The sequence below is a fragment of the Pelophylax lessonae genome (assembly GCF_965119305.1).
Source record: "Pelophylax lessonae genome assembly, chromosome: 13".
Classification (NCBI taxonomy): Eukaryota; Metazoa; Chordata; class Amphibia; order Anura; family Ranidae; genus Pelophylax; species Pelophylax lessonae.
The window spans coordinates 21758069-21771772 of record NC_138780.1 but is presented as its reverse complement, the minus strand read 5'-3'; positions in this window follow the sequence as shown (position 1 = coordinate 21771772).

Here is a 13704-nt window from a genome sequence, read left to right as displayed (position 1 = left end):
TCGTTTTGTTTGCAGAGCTGGGCAGCTGTGGGAGTTACTGAGGGCGTGTGAGGGGGCGGAGCCCCTCCCTAGACCCGGGAAGATTGCTCCACAGGACTTGTCATGCAGACAAACACTGAGAGCAGTCCTGTTGAACTCTGGTGCATCGTGTGGTGAGCCTTTTGGGGGTCTCTCTCTGCGGGGGCCTCGAGGCACGCTCTCTGACCATTGAGGGGTGCTGCAGCGCTGGGTGACATTTTGCAACAAAAGTTTTTTTTTTTCTTCTTTTTTCAATTTTGTCATATTTTGCTGACGGGTTCCTCTGGTGTTGCCATGGACCCTGCTGCACATGTGTCCCCACCTGATCCCCTCGAGGTGGCCGCAGGGCCCTCCGATTCTCTGCTCACCATTGATGCGCTTTCGGCAGTCCTGGAGTCATTTGTGTCCCGGGTGGAGGTGGCCTGTCAGGGACGGGGGGCTAAAAAGCGACCCCTGCCTACCCCTGTCTTGTCTGATGCCTCAGATTCTGATCCTCCTCTGGGGCTGCTGTCTCGCGCCCCGTCTCCTCTGATAGTGAGGATGACCTTTCTGCCTCCGCCATAGCGCAAGGCACTGGACGCACTGATTGTGTCTGTCCGGGAGACCCTAAAACTGGAGGTTGCACCTGCGGATGCAGCTCATACGGAAGTTGCCTTTGGCACTCGCAAGCCCTCCAGGGTGGCGAAGGTGTTTCCCTTTCCCAAATGCTTTGACGATATCATTAAGGAGTGGGTCCGTCCAAAACGACCCCCTGGGATGCCCAAACGGATTGCTAGGCGCTACCAGTTTGAAGAGTCCCTCCTTAAAAAATGGGACGGTGCCACCTTCGGTGGATCCGCCGGTTTCCAGACTAAAAATAAGGCTACTGTTATCCCATTGGAGGATTCTCTGTCCTTTCGGGATCCAGTTGATCGTAGGGCGGAATCGGTCTCGTTCCATATTCTCCCTGGCAGGGTCGACCTTAAGGCCAGTGTTTACTATTGCTCTGGTTTCACAGACGTTGACCGAATGGGCCAAGCTGTTACGCCATGACCTGGAGGGGAGAAGTCTCCCACCTGCCGTGACGGATTTGCTGGAGCAGATGGTGCAGGGGCTACAGTTTGTGATGCCGCACTGGACGCTGCTCCATTGCTGGGGTGTGTCGATCTCGGCGGTGGTCCTCCGGCGCATGCTATGGTTGAAGCGCTGGTCGGCGGATCAGGTTTCCAAAAAAGCCTTGACTGATCTCCCTTTTCAGGGGGGGATCGCCTGTTTGGTGCTACCTTGGATGAGATTATCAAGGATCTCACTGGGGGCAAGAGCACCTTTCTACCACAGGCTTATAAGGGTAAGGAACCTCGTCGCAGACAGGGACCTTCCTTTTCAGCTCACAAGAAGTTTTTCCGCTCTTCCGGGGCGGGCGACAAGGCGAAGCCCTCCAAAGCCCCCCCCCCCCCCCCCCCCAGGGTTTCAAGAAACCCTGGTCTGGTAAGCAAAAATACGGTCCTTCCAGACCTGAGGATAAGACCACTTCAGCCTGAAGGTGCGCCCCCACCTATATCAGGGGTTTCTTTTCCGGTTCCCGGACCCGTGGCTCTCCAGGGAGGTCATACGGTCGGGATACAAGATCGAGTTTCGATCGCTTCCACCGGTGCGGTTCTTCCCTTCCAATATGCGACTGTCCCCGAATCGCCTAACGGCTCTGTTGGGGGCAGTGCAGGACTGGATGCAACAAGGAGTGGAGTCCATTCGCACAGTGGTGGCCTCCCTGCATCAGGGGGATTTTCTGGAGTCCATAGACACAAAGGATGCCTATCGTCACGTTGCCATTTACGCAGGACACCATCTGTTTCTGCGCTTTGCTGTGGGAGAGGACCATTATCAGTTTGTGGCGTTACCCTTTGGTCTCGCTTCTGCTTCCCAGGTTTTCACAAAGGTTTTGGCCCCAGTTCTGGTGCTGTTGCGGCAGAGGGGCATATCGGTCCTGGACGACCTCCTCCTCGGTACGGAGTCTCCGCAGGCTCAGTTTCATACGCGGACTCTCCAAAAGGAGATTCTTCTCAAATGGAACGGGAATCCCGATTCCCTGGACAATCGGATCCAGCTTAGCGAGCGGACCAGGGAGTCTGGCTGCTCAGGGGCTCTGGTCCCTGAAAGAATCCAGGTGGCCGATAAATGTGTTGGAACTGAGAGCGATCAGGTTTTGCCTGGTTCACTGGATCGAGCATCTTCGGGGCTACCCGGTTCGGATTCAGTCGGACAATGCCACGGCCGTGGCTTATGTCCATCACCAGGGGGGCACCAAGAGTGTTCTGGCGGCCATAGAAGTGGCCGGCATTCTTCATTGGGCGGAACGGTTTGTTCCGGCTCTTTCCGCAGTTCACATTCTGGGCATGGAAAATTGTCAGGCGGACTTTCTCAGCCATCAGACCTTGGATCAAGGGGAATGGTCTCTTCATCCAGAGATGTTTCACCAGTTGTGCCTTCATTGGGGCACCCCGGACATGGATCTGTTGGCATCTCGGCTCTACAGGAAGGTGCAGAGGTTTGTAGCCCGCTCCCGCGATCCTCTGGCGGACACCGCAGATGCGCTGGTTGCTCCGTGGGGGCAGTATGAGCTGCTGTATGCCTTTCCTCCTCTCAAGTTGCTGCAGAAACTTCTTCGCAGGATAGAGGCAAAGAGAATTCGTCATCTTGTGGCTCTGGACTAGCCTCGTCGGGCCTGGTACGTTGACTTGGTCAGGCTGGTCGCGGACGCTCCTTGGCGACTTCCTCTCAGGGAAGATCTGCTGTCTCAGGGACCGATCTTCCATCCTGCTTTACGATCGCTGGCTTTGACGGTTTGGCTGTTGAGAGCCAGGTGCTGAAGGACAAGGGTTTGTCTGCTTCAATTATTCCTACTCTGATTAAAGCGAGGAAAGCGACTTCCAGAAAGATCTATCATCGCACATGGAAGTCTTATATCGCATGGTGTGAGTCCCTCGGGGTTCCTCCACGTTCTTACTCGGTGGCTCGGATATTGGCCTTCCTGCAACGGGGTGTTGAGCAGAAGCTGGCCTTGAGCACTATCAAGGGTCAGGTTTAAGTATTGGCGATCTTCTTCCAGAGGCCACTGGCTACTCATTCTTTTGGTGCGGAATTTCATCCATGGGGTGCGGCACCTGGCTCCTCTGGTGCGTGCGCCCTTGCCGCCCTGGGATCTTAATTTGGTGTTGTCGGTTCTCCAGAAACCTCCTATTGGGGAGATTCCCTTGCTTACCTTATCCCAGAAGGTGGCCTTTTTGGTGGCTATCACTTCTGCACGCAGGGTGTCGAACTGGCTGCGTTGTCCTGTCGTTCCCCCTATCTGGTGTTTCATAGGGATAAGGTGGTTCTTCGTCCGAATCCATCCTTCCTTCCTAAGGTGGTTTCCGACTTTCACTTGAATGAGGATATTGTGTTACCTTCCCTGTGTCCTAAGCCCAGTCATCCTCGGGAGTTTGCGTTACACTCCTTGGATGTGGTTCGGGCGATCAGGGTGTACTTGGCTACTACTGACTCTTTTCGTAAGGCTGATTCACTTTTTGTGATCACGGATGGCCCTAGAAAGGGGTTGCCTGCGTCTGCCACAACTGTCTCCAGATGGATCAGACAGACGGTGGTGCAGGCTTATTCTATTAAGGGTCGGGTTCCTCTGTTCCCTGTTAAGGTGCACTCTACTCGGGCTCTTAGTGCTTCCTGGGCCTTCCGCCATCAGGCGTCGGTGCTTCAGGTTTGCAAGGCGGCTCCTGGTCGTCGGTTCATACCTTTACAAAATTTTATAAGGTTGATGTGCTGGCATCGGCGGATGCCTCTTTTGGCCGCAAGGTTTTGCAGGCTGCTGTTTGAGGGGACCTTTGGTCTACCTCGGGGGTTTTGTTTTTTGTCAGGTGGGTCTCATCTGCTTGTTTCGATGAGTCCTCTTGTCGGCTCCGTTTTGGCCTTCTGGATTGGATTTTATTTCTGTTATCCCACCCCTCATTTATGGCACTGCTTTGGGACGTCCCTACCGATATCAAGATATCAGTCCTGCGTCTGTCAATGAGCGACAGAGAAAACTGGATTTTTGACTTACCGTAAAATCCTTTTCTCAAGCTCATTGACAGACGCAGTACCCGCCCCTCTATTTTGAGTTGGGTTGGTATGAGTCTCTGACACTGCTTTGTTACATAACTGACATCCTGTGGCAGGGAGAGAGGATATACCCCCTGGGACTGCCCATAGGTGTGGCCAGAACTTTTTTCCTGCCTAGTGTCCTACTCCTGTAGGGGGCAGTATAACCCTACGGATATAAAGATATCAGTCCTGCGTCTGTCAATGAGCTTAAGAGAAAAGGATTTTACGGTAAGTCAAAAATCCAGTTTTCTCTATCGCTCATTGACAGACGTAGTCCTCGGTGATACAGCACCTTCGGGTTATGTTGCCTCCACAGGAGTAGGACTAGACAGGAAATAAAATGCTCTGGCCACACCCTAGGGGCAGTCCCCGAGGGTATATCCTCTCTCTCTCTGCCACAGCAAATCAGTTTTTTTCTGTCTAGTCAGGAGTAAGGACCTAGATACCTTGCTGGGATCTTCGGTCCTGGCAGGATTTTTTTCTTAAAAATTTTTTTTTTAGACAGCTTTTTTCTCCAGTGTTCCTGTGAGATCTTCAAGCAAGAAAGCTGAACTGGGCGACGGGCTGGATGTTGAGATCCGGTGGTCACCCCAGTTCAGCCTACGAGCGCGTGCAGGCCATAGCTCCGCGCTGGGTCGGCCGCGACATAGTCCCACTGGAGGGACTGACCCCGCGAGTTAAACGTCTCGCTGAAACGCCAAGGACCATGAGTCACGGTGTCCGTATTGGTCGACAGCCCTCCCGCCCCGGTGGAGAGGGGTACTGTCAGAAGTTGGTGCCCGCCTGGTTCCGGTATGGTGAGTAGCATGTTCCCCTTTTTCCCCTGACGGGTCTTGTGGTGAACGCGGGCCCCTCTCTGTATGGTAAGGATGAGTTCCCCTCTATCCTATAACATGGCACAGATCCCCCTACTTTGAGTGTGATTTTATGTGCAAAAAGCCAGGAGGCTTGGTTTGGGAGCTGACAATCTAATTGTAAACCTGTTAAAAAAGATTGTAATTAGTGGCAGTATGGGTATCTTACTGTGATAATATAAGTATCCTACCAGTCAGTAGCCACGGACATGTAGACTGCTTTCCTAGTCAAGTCTCCAGCGATAGCAGGCCTTCCGAACGGCCATGCGGTCCGCCAGGGCCGGTACCGCCGACCAGGCTAAATCCCCATGTAGAGAAGGTGTTGTGATGCTCTGCAGTCACGCCGCTATTCGGTACTAACCGCCGCCATTGTTTGCTAGATCGCACGAGGCTGCCATTTTGGCGTAGCCTCGTGTCTCCAGCATGGGGGCGGCCATGTTTGAGGTGATCCAAACACCTCGTGGAGCTAGGGGAGGCGCCGGAAGGCGTGCAGAGGGGCGGAGCCGCCTTCTTTTCTTCCTGGGCAGCCAGCCAAAAGACTTCCTGTTTGTGAACACAGCGCTGTAACCTGTTGCAGTGAACTCTGAGCATCAAGTGGTGAGCCTGGGGGTCTATCTCTCTCTCTCTCTCTCTCTCTCTCGATCGATAGGGATCCCTAGCAGGTAACACTGAGGGGCTTTTGTGGCGCTGGGGGTCTGAAAAAAAAAAAAAAAAAGTTTTTTTATTCAAATTTGAATTGTATTTTCCGGGAAATTACTGGAATAATCATGGACCCTGCCACACAAATACCCCCACCTGTTTCCCTCTAGGGGGCCACGGGACCCGCCGGTGCACAGAGTATGGATGCATTTACAGCAGTTTTGGAGTCTTTGGTGGCTCGGGTGGAGGCAGCCTGTTAGGGTGCACTCCACTCGAGCGCTCAGTACTTCCTGGGCCTTTCGCCATCAGGCGTCAGTGGTCCAGGTATGTAAGGCGGCCACCTGGTCGTCGGTACATACCTTTACAAAATTTTATAAAATTGATGTGATGGCATCGGCGGATGCCTCTTTTGGCCGCAAAGTGCTGCAGGCCGCAATTTGAGGAGACCGGTGGTCTACCTCGAGGGTTTTTTTCTGTTGAAAATTTTTTTTTGTTGAGTCTCATCATTAAAGATGAGCATTGTAAACTTCTAGTTGGCACCGGTTGGGCCTTCTAGATTTGGATTTGATTTCCATTTTCCCACCCCTCATTTGTGATACTGCTCTGGGACTTCCCGAAGGTGCTGTATCACCGAGGACTACGTCTGTCAATGAGCGATAGAGAAAAATGGATTTTTGTAAAATCTTACCGTAAAATCCTTTTCTCTTAGCTCATTGACAGACGTAGTACCCGCCCCTCTGTTTTTGAGTTGGGTTGGGTTAAATTCTCTAAACACTGCTTTTGTGACATAACTGATTTGCTGTGGCAGAGAGAGAGAGGATATACCCTCGGGGACTGCCCCTAGGGTGTGGCCAGAGCATTTTATTTCCTGTCTAGTCCTACTCCTGTGGAGGCAACATAACCCGAAGGTGCTGTATCACCGAGGACTACGTCTGTCAATGAGCTAAGAGAAAAGGATTTTACGGTAAGATTTTACAAAAATCCATTTATTTTACACAAAGTTGTCACTTAAGTGATATATTCACATATGTCATCAGTATGTGTGGAATTACACCCCAAAATGCATTCTCAGCTTCTCCTGATTATGGGGATACCACATTTCTGAGATTTTTTTTTTCTTGGGAGCCTACGGATGCCGAAAACCAATGACCGCTTTCAGGATTTTAAAGGGCATAAATTGATCATTTCACTTTGTCACTACCGATCAGTTTCAGAGGCCCCAATATGCCAAGACAGCACAACTCCCCCCCCCCCAAAAAAAAGACCCCTTTTCAGAAAGTAAATACCCAAGTAATTCGATAGGCAAGGGTGAGTATTTTGCAAACTTGGTTTTGGAAATTAAAGAAATAAATTTTCCTTTTCTTTTCCAAAAAAGTGTGGCTACAAATGAGACCTGCAAAATACCATGCCTCTTTCCAATTACATTGGGGTGTCTACTTCCTGGAAAGGGGTTATTGGGGGGGATTTGTGCTATCTTGGCATTTCAGCACCTCTAAAACTGTGATCAGAAGTAAGGAAGTGAAATGAGGAAATAATGACCTTCAAAAGCCTTACGGTGGTTATTGGATTTTGGGGTCCTGTATGCGGCTAGACTGCCAAAAAGTCTCATGTATTTTACATTTTAAAGATGGCGCTGTTTATATCAGGCTCATCTGAAGTGGTGAAATACTTGTAGCTTCCGGTTTCTCAGACCATAGAGATGATTGAAGCCGTTCTGGTCTCCCATGAGCTCTATGGTCAGCTGGCAGAACCGCTGACTGCATTCGCCAGTTCCCTGGTGGGACAGGAGTGCCCGAGTAAACCGTGGAGAGGGGGGCGTCCTCTTCCACTGCTTGTGAAAGGATTGCTTTTAATGAAAGCTGACCGTCGGCTGAAAAAAATGATACCAAGATGCATACATCTGCAAGCTTCATCCCGGTATAACCACTCAAAGACCAGCCACGTACCAGTGCGTTGCTGGTCCTTGTTGGACATATATCGTAATGTTTGGGGGTTTTTTTGCATCCTGTGGGCTGAACGAAAAAAGAACTTAACATTCCTCCATTCACATCAATCGATGTGGATGAAGAAATCTCTGCCAGGAAGTGTGTGGTAGTATGCCCACCATTAGAATATACCGCCCTGCATCCACCCACTTCTAATGATGGGCATTAGATTACTTTTCAGAAAGTAAATACCCAAGGTAATTCGATAGGCAAGGGTGAGTATTTTGCAAACCTAACTTGGTTTTGGAAATTAAAAAAATAAATTTTCCTTTTCTTTTACAAAAAAGTGTGGCTACAAATGAGACCTGCAAAATACCATGTCTCTTTCCAATTACATTGGGGTGTCTACTTCCTGGAAAGGGGTTATTTGGGGGGGGGGGGGGATTTGTGCTATCTTGGCATTTCAGCGCTTTTAAAACTGTGATCAGAAGTAAGGAAGTGAAGTGAGGAAATAATGACCTTCAAAAGCTTTAAGGTGGTTATTGGATTTTGGGGTCCTGTATGCGGCTAGACTGCCAAAAAGTCTCATGTATTTTACATTTTAAAGATGGCGCTGTTTATATCAGGCTCATCTGAAGTGATGAAATACTTGTAGCTTCCGGTTTCTCAGACCATAGAGATGATTGAAGCCGTTCTGGTCTCCCATGAGCTCTCTGGTCAGCTGGCAGAACCGCTGACTGCATTCGCCAGTTCCCTGGTGGGACAAGAGTGCCCGAGTAAACCGTGTAGAGGGGGGCGTCCTCTTCCACTGCTTGTAAAAATGATACCAAGATGCATACATCTGCAAGCTTCATCCCGGTATAACCAAAGTCCAGCGACGTACCAGTGCGTTGCTGGTCCTTGTTGGACATATATCGTAATGTTTGGGGTTTTTTTGCATCCTGTGGGCTGAACGAAAAAAGAACTTAACATTCCTCCATTCACATCAATCGATGTGGATGAAGAAATCTCTGCCAGGAAGTGTGTGGTAGTATGCCCACCATTAGAATATACCGCCCTGCATCCACCCACTTCTAATGATGGGCATTAGATTACTTTTCAGAAAGTAAATACCCAAGTAATTCGATAGGCAAGGGTGAGTATTTTGCAAACCTAACTTGGTTTTGGAAATTAAAAAAATACATTTTCCTTTTCTTTTCCAAAAAGGTGTGGCTACAAATGAGACCTGCAAAATACCATGCCTCTTTCCAATTACATTAGGGTGTCTACTTCCCGGAATGGGGTTATTTGGGGGGGGGGGGGGGGATTTGTGCTATCTTGGCATTTCAGCGCCTCTAAAACTGTGATCAGAAGTAAGGAAGTGAAGTGAGGAAATAATGACCTTCAAAAGCATTAAGGTGGTTATTGGATTTTGGGGTCCTGTATGCGGCTAGACTGCCAAAAAGTCTCTCACATGTATTTTACATTTTAAAGATGGCGCTGTTTATATCAGGCTCATCTGAAGTGATGAAATACTTGTAGCTTCCGGTTTCTCAGACCATAGAGATGATTGAAGCCGTTCTGGTCTCCCATGAGCTCTATGGTCAGCTGGCAGAGCCGCTGACTGCATTCGCCAGTTCCCTGGTGGGACAGGAGTGCCCGAGTAAATCGTGGAGAGGGGGGCGTCCTCTTCCACTGCTTGTAAAAATGATACCAAGATGCATACATCTGCAAGCTTCATCCCGGTATAACCAAGTCCAGCGACGTACCAGTGCGTTGCTGGTCCTTGTTGGACATATATCGTAATGTTTGGGGGGGGTTTTGCATCCTGTGGGCTGAACGAAAAAAGAACTTAACATTCCTCCATTCACATCAATCGATGTGGATAAAGAAATATCTGCCAGGAAGTGTGTGGTAGTATGCCCACCATTAGAATATACCGCCCTGCATCCACCCACTTCTAATGATGGGCATTAGATTACTTTTCAGAAAGTAAATACCCAAGTAATTCGATAGGCAAGGGTGAGTATTTTGCAAACCTAACTTGGTTTTGGAAATTAAAAAAATACATTTTCCTTTTCTTTTCCAAAAAAGTGTGGCTACAAATGAGACCTGCAAAATACAATGCCTCTTTCCAATTACATTAGGGTGTCTACTTCCCGGAATGGGGTTATTTGGGGGGGGGGGGGATTTGTGCTATCTTGGCATTTCAGCGCCTCTAAAACTGTGATCAGAAGTAAGGAAGTGAAGTGAGGAAATAATGACCTTCAAAAGCATTAAGGTGGTTATTGGATTTTGGGGTCCTGTATGCGGCTAGACTGCCAAAAAGTCTCTCACATGTATTTTACATTTTAAAGATGGCGCTGTTTATCTCAGGCTCATCTGAAGTGATTAAATACTTGTAGCTTCCGGTTTCTCAGACCATAGAGATGATTGAAGCCGTTCTGGTCTCCCATGAGCTCTATGGTCAGCTGGCAGAACCGCCGACTGCATTCGCCAGTTCCCTGGTGGGACAGGAGTGCCCGAGTAAACCGTGGAGAGGGGGGCGTCCTCTTCAAGGTTTACGAACGAAAAAAGAACTTAACATTCCTCCATTCACATCAATCGATGTGGATGAAGAAATCTCTGCCAGGAAGTGTGTGGTAGTATGCCCACCATTAGAATATACCGCCCTGCATCCACCCACTTCTAATGATGGGCATTAGATTACTTTTCAGAAAGTAAATACCCAAGTAATTCGATAGGCAAGGGTGAGTATTTTGCAAACCTAACTTGGTTTTGGAAATTAAAAAAATACATTTTCCTTTTCTTTTCCAAAAAAGTGTGGCTACAAATGAGACCTGCAAAATACCATGCCTCTTTCCAATTACATTAGGGTGTCTACTTCCCGGAATGGGGTTATTTGGGGGCGGGGGGGATTTGTGCTATCTTGGCATTTCAGCGCCTCTAAAACTGTGATCAGAAGTAAGGAAGTGAAGTGAGGAAATAATGACCTTCAAAAGCATTAAGGTGGTTATTGGATTTTGGGGTCCTGTATGCGGCTAGACTGCCAAAAAGTCTCTCACATGTATTTTACATTTTAAAGATGGCGCTGTTTATCTCAGGCTCATCTGAAGTGATTAAATACTTGTAGCTTCCGGTTTCTCAGACCATAGAGATGATTGAAGCCGTTCTGGTCTCCCATGAGCTCTATGGTCAGCTGGCAGAACCGCCGACTGCATTCGCCAGTTCCCTGGTGGGACAGGAGTGCCCGAGTAAACCGTGGAGAGGGGGGCGTCCTCTTCAAGGTTTACGAACGAAAAAAGAACTTAACATTCCTCCATTCACATCAATCGATGTGGATGAAGAAATCTCTGCCAGGAAGTGTGTGGTAGTATGCCCACCATTAGAATATACCGCCCTGCATCCACCCACTTCTAATGATGGGCATTAGATTACTTTTCAGAAAGTAAATACCCAAGTAATTCGATAGGCAAGGGTGAGTATTTTGCAAACCTAACTTGGTTTTGGAAATTAAAAAAATACATTTTCCTTTTCTTTTCCAAAAAAGTGTGGCTACAAATGAGACCTGCAAAATACCATGCCTCTTTCCAATTACATTGGGGTGTCTACTTCCCGGAAAGAGGTTATTTGGGGGGGGGGGGGGATTTGTGCTATCTTGGCATTTCAGCGCCTCTAAAACTGTGATCAGAAGTAAGGAAGTGAAGTGAGGAAATAATGACCTTCAAAAGCCTTAAGGTGGTTATTGGATTTTGGGGTCCTGTATGCGGCTAGACTGCCAAAAACTCTCTCATGTGTATTTTACATTTTAAAGATGGCGCTGTTTATATCAGGCTCATCTGAAGTGATGAAATACTTGTAGCTTCCGGTTTCTCAGACCATAGAGATGATTGAAGCCGTTCTGGTCTCCCATGAGCTCTATGGTCAGCTCGCAGAGCCGTTGACTGCATTCGCCAGTTCCCTGGTGGGACAGGAGTGCCCGAGTAAATCGTGGAGAGGGGGGCGTCCTCTTCCACTGCTTGTAAAAATGATACCAAGATGCATACATCTGCAAGCTTCATCCCGGTATAACCAAGTCCAGCGACGTACCAGTGCGTTGCTGGTCCTTGTTGGACATATATCGTAATGTTTGGGGGGGGGGTTTGCATCCTGTGGGCTGAACGAAAAAAGAACTTAACATTCCTCCATTCACATCAATCGATGTGGATAAAGAAATATCTGCCAGGAAGTGTGTGGTAGTATGCCCACCATTAGAATATACCGCCCTGCATCCACCCACTTCTAATGATGGGCATTAGATTACTTTTCAGAAAGTAAATACCCAAGTAATTCGATAGGCAAGGGTGAGTATTTTGCAAACCTAACTTGGTTTTGGAAATTAAAAAAATACATTTTCCTTTTCTTTTCCAAAAAGGTGTGGCTACAAATGAGACCTGCAAAATACCATGCCTCTTTCCAATTACATTAGGGTGTCTACTTCCCGGAATGGGGTTATTTGGGGGGGGGGGGGATTTGTGCTATCTTGGCATTTCAGCGCCTCTAAAACTGTGATCAGAAGTAAGGAAGTGAAGTGAGGAAATAATGACCTTCAAAAGCATTAAGGTGGTTATTGGATTTTGGGGTCCTGTATGCGGCTAGACTGCCAAAAAGTCTCTCACATGTATTTTACATTTTAAAGATGGCGCTGTTTATATCAGGCTCATCTGAAGTGATGAAATACTTGTAGCTTCCGGTTTCTCAGACCATAGAGATGATTGAAGCCGTTCTGGTCTCCCATGAGCTCTATGGTCAGCTGGCAGAGCCGCTGACTGCATTCGCCAGTTCCCTGGTGGGACAGGAGTGCCCGAGTAAATCGTGGAGAGGGGGGCGTCCTCTTCCACTGCTTGTAAAAATGATACCAAGATGCATACATCTGCAAGCTTCATCCCGGTATAACCAAGTCCAGCGACGTACCAGTGCGTTGCTGGTCCTTGTTGGACATATATCGTAATGTTTGGGGGGGGTTTTGCATCCTGTGGGCTGAACGAAAAAAGAACTTAACATTCCTCCATTCACATCAATCGATGTGGATAAAGAAATATCTGCCAGGAAGTGTGTGGTAGTATGCCCACCATTAGAATATACCGCCCTGCATCCACCCACTTCTAATGATGGGCATTAGATTACTTTTCAGAAAGTAAATACCCAAGTAATTCGATAGGCAAGGGTGAGTATTTTGCAAACCTAACTTGGTTTTGGAAATTAAAAAAATACATTTTCCTTTTCTTTTCCAAAAAAGTGTGGCTACAAATGAGACCTGCAAAATACCATGCCTCTTTCCAATTACATTAGGGTGTCTACTTCCCGGAATGGGGTTATTTGGGGGGGGGGGGGGGATTTGTGCTATCTTGGCATTTCAGCGCCTCTAAAACTGTGATCAGAAGTAAGGAAGTGAAGTGAGGAAATAATGACCTTCAAAAGCATTAAGGTGGTTATTGGATTTTGGGGTCCTGTATGCGGCTAGACTGCCAAAAAGTCTCTCACATGTATTTTACATTTTAAAGATGGCGCTGTTTATCTCAGGCTCATCTGAAGTGATTAAATACTTGTAGCTTCCGGTTTCTCAGACCATAGAGATGATTGAAGCCGTTCTGGTCTCCCATGAGCTCTATGGTCAGCTGGCAGAACCGCCGACTGCATTCGCCAGTTCCCTGGTGGGACAGGAGTGCCCGAGTAAACCGTGGAGAGGGGGGCGTCCTCTTCAAGGTTTACGAACGAAAAAAGAACTTAACATTCCTCCATTCACATCAATCGATGTGGATGAAGAAATCTCTGCCAGGAAGTGTGTGGTAGTATGCCCACCATTAGAATATACCGCCCTGCATCCACCCACTTCTAATGATGGGCATTAGATTACTTTTCAGAAAGTAAATACCCAAGTAATTCGATAGGCAAGGGTGAGTATTTTGCAAACCTAACTTGGTTTTGGAAATTAAAAAAATACATTTCTCTATCGCTCATTGACAGACGTAGTCTTCTTGATTCTCAAGAGCTGGGTTATGTTGTCTCCGCAGGAGTAGGACTAGGCAGAATGACAAAATGTTCTGGCTCCACCCTAGGGGGCAGTCCCTGAGGGTATATCCTCCCTCTCTCTGCTACAGGGAATCAGTTTTTTTCTGTCTAGTCAGGAGTAAGGA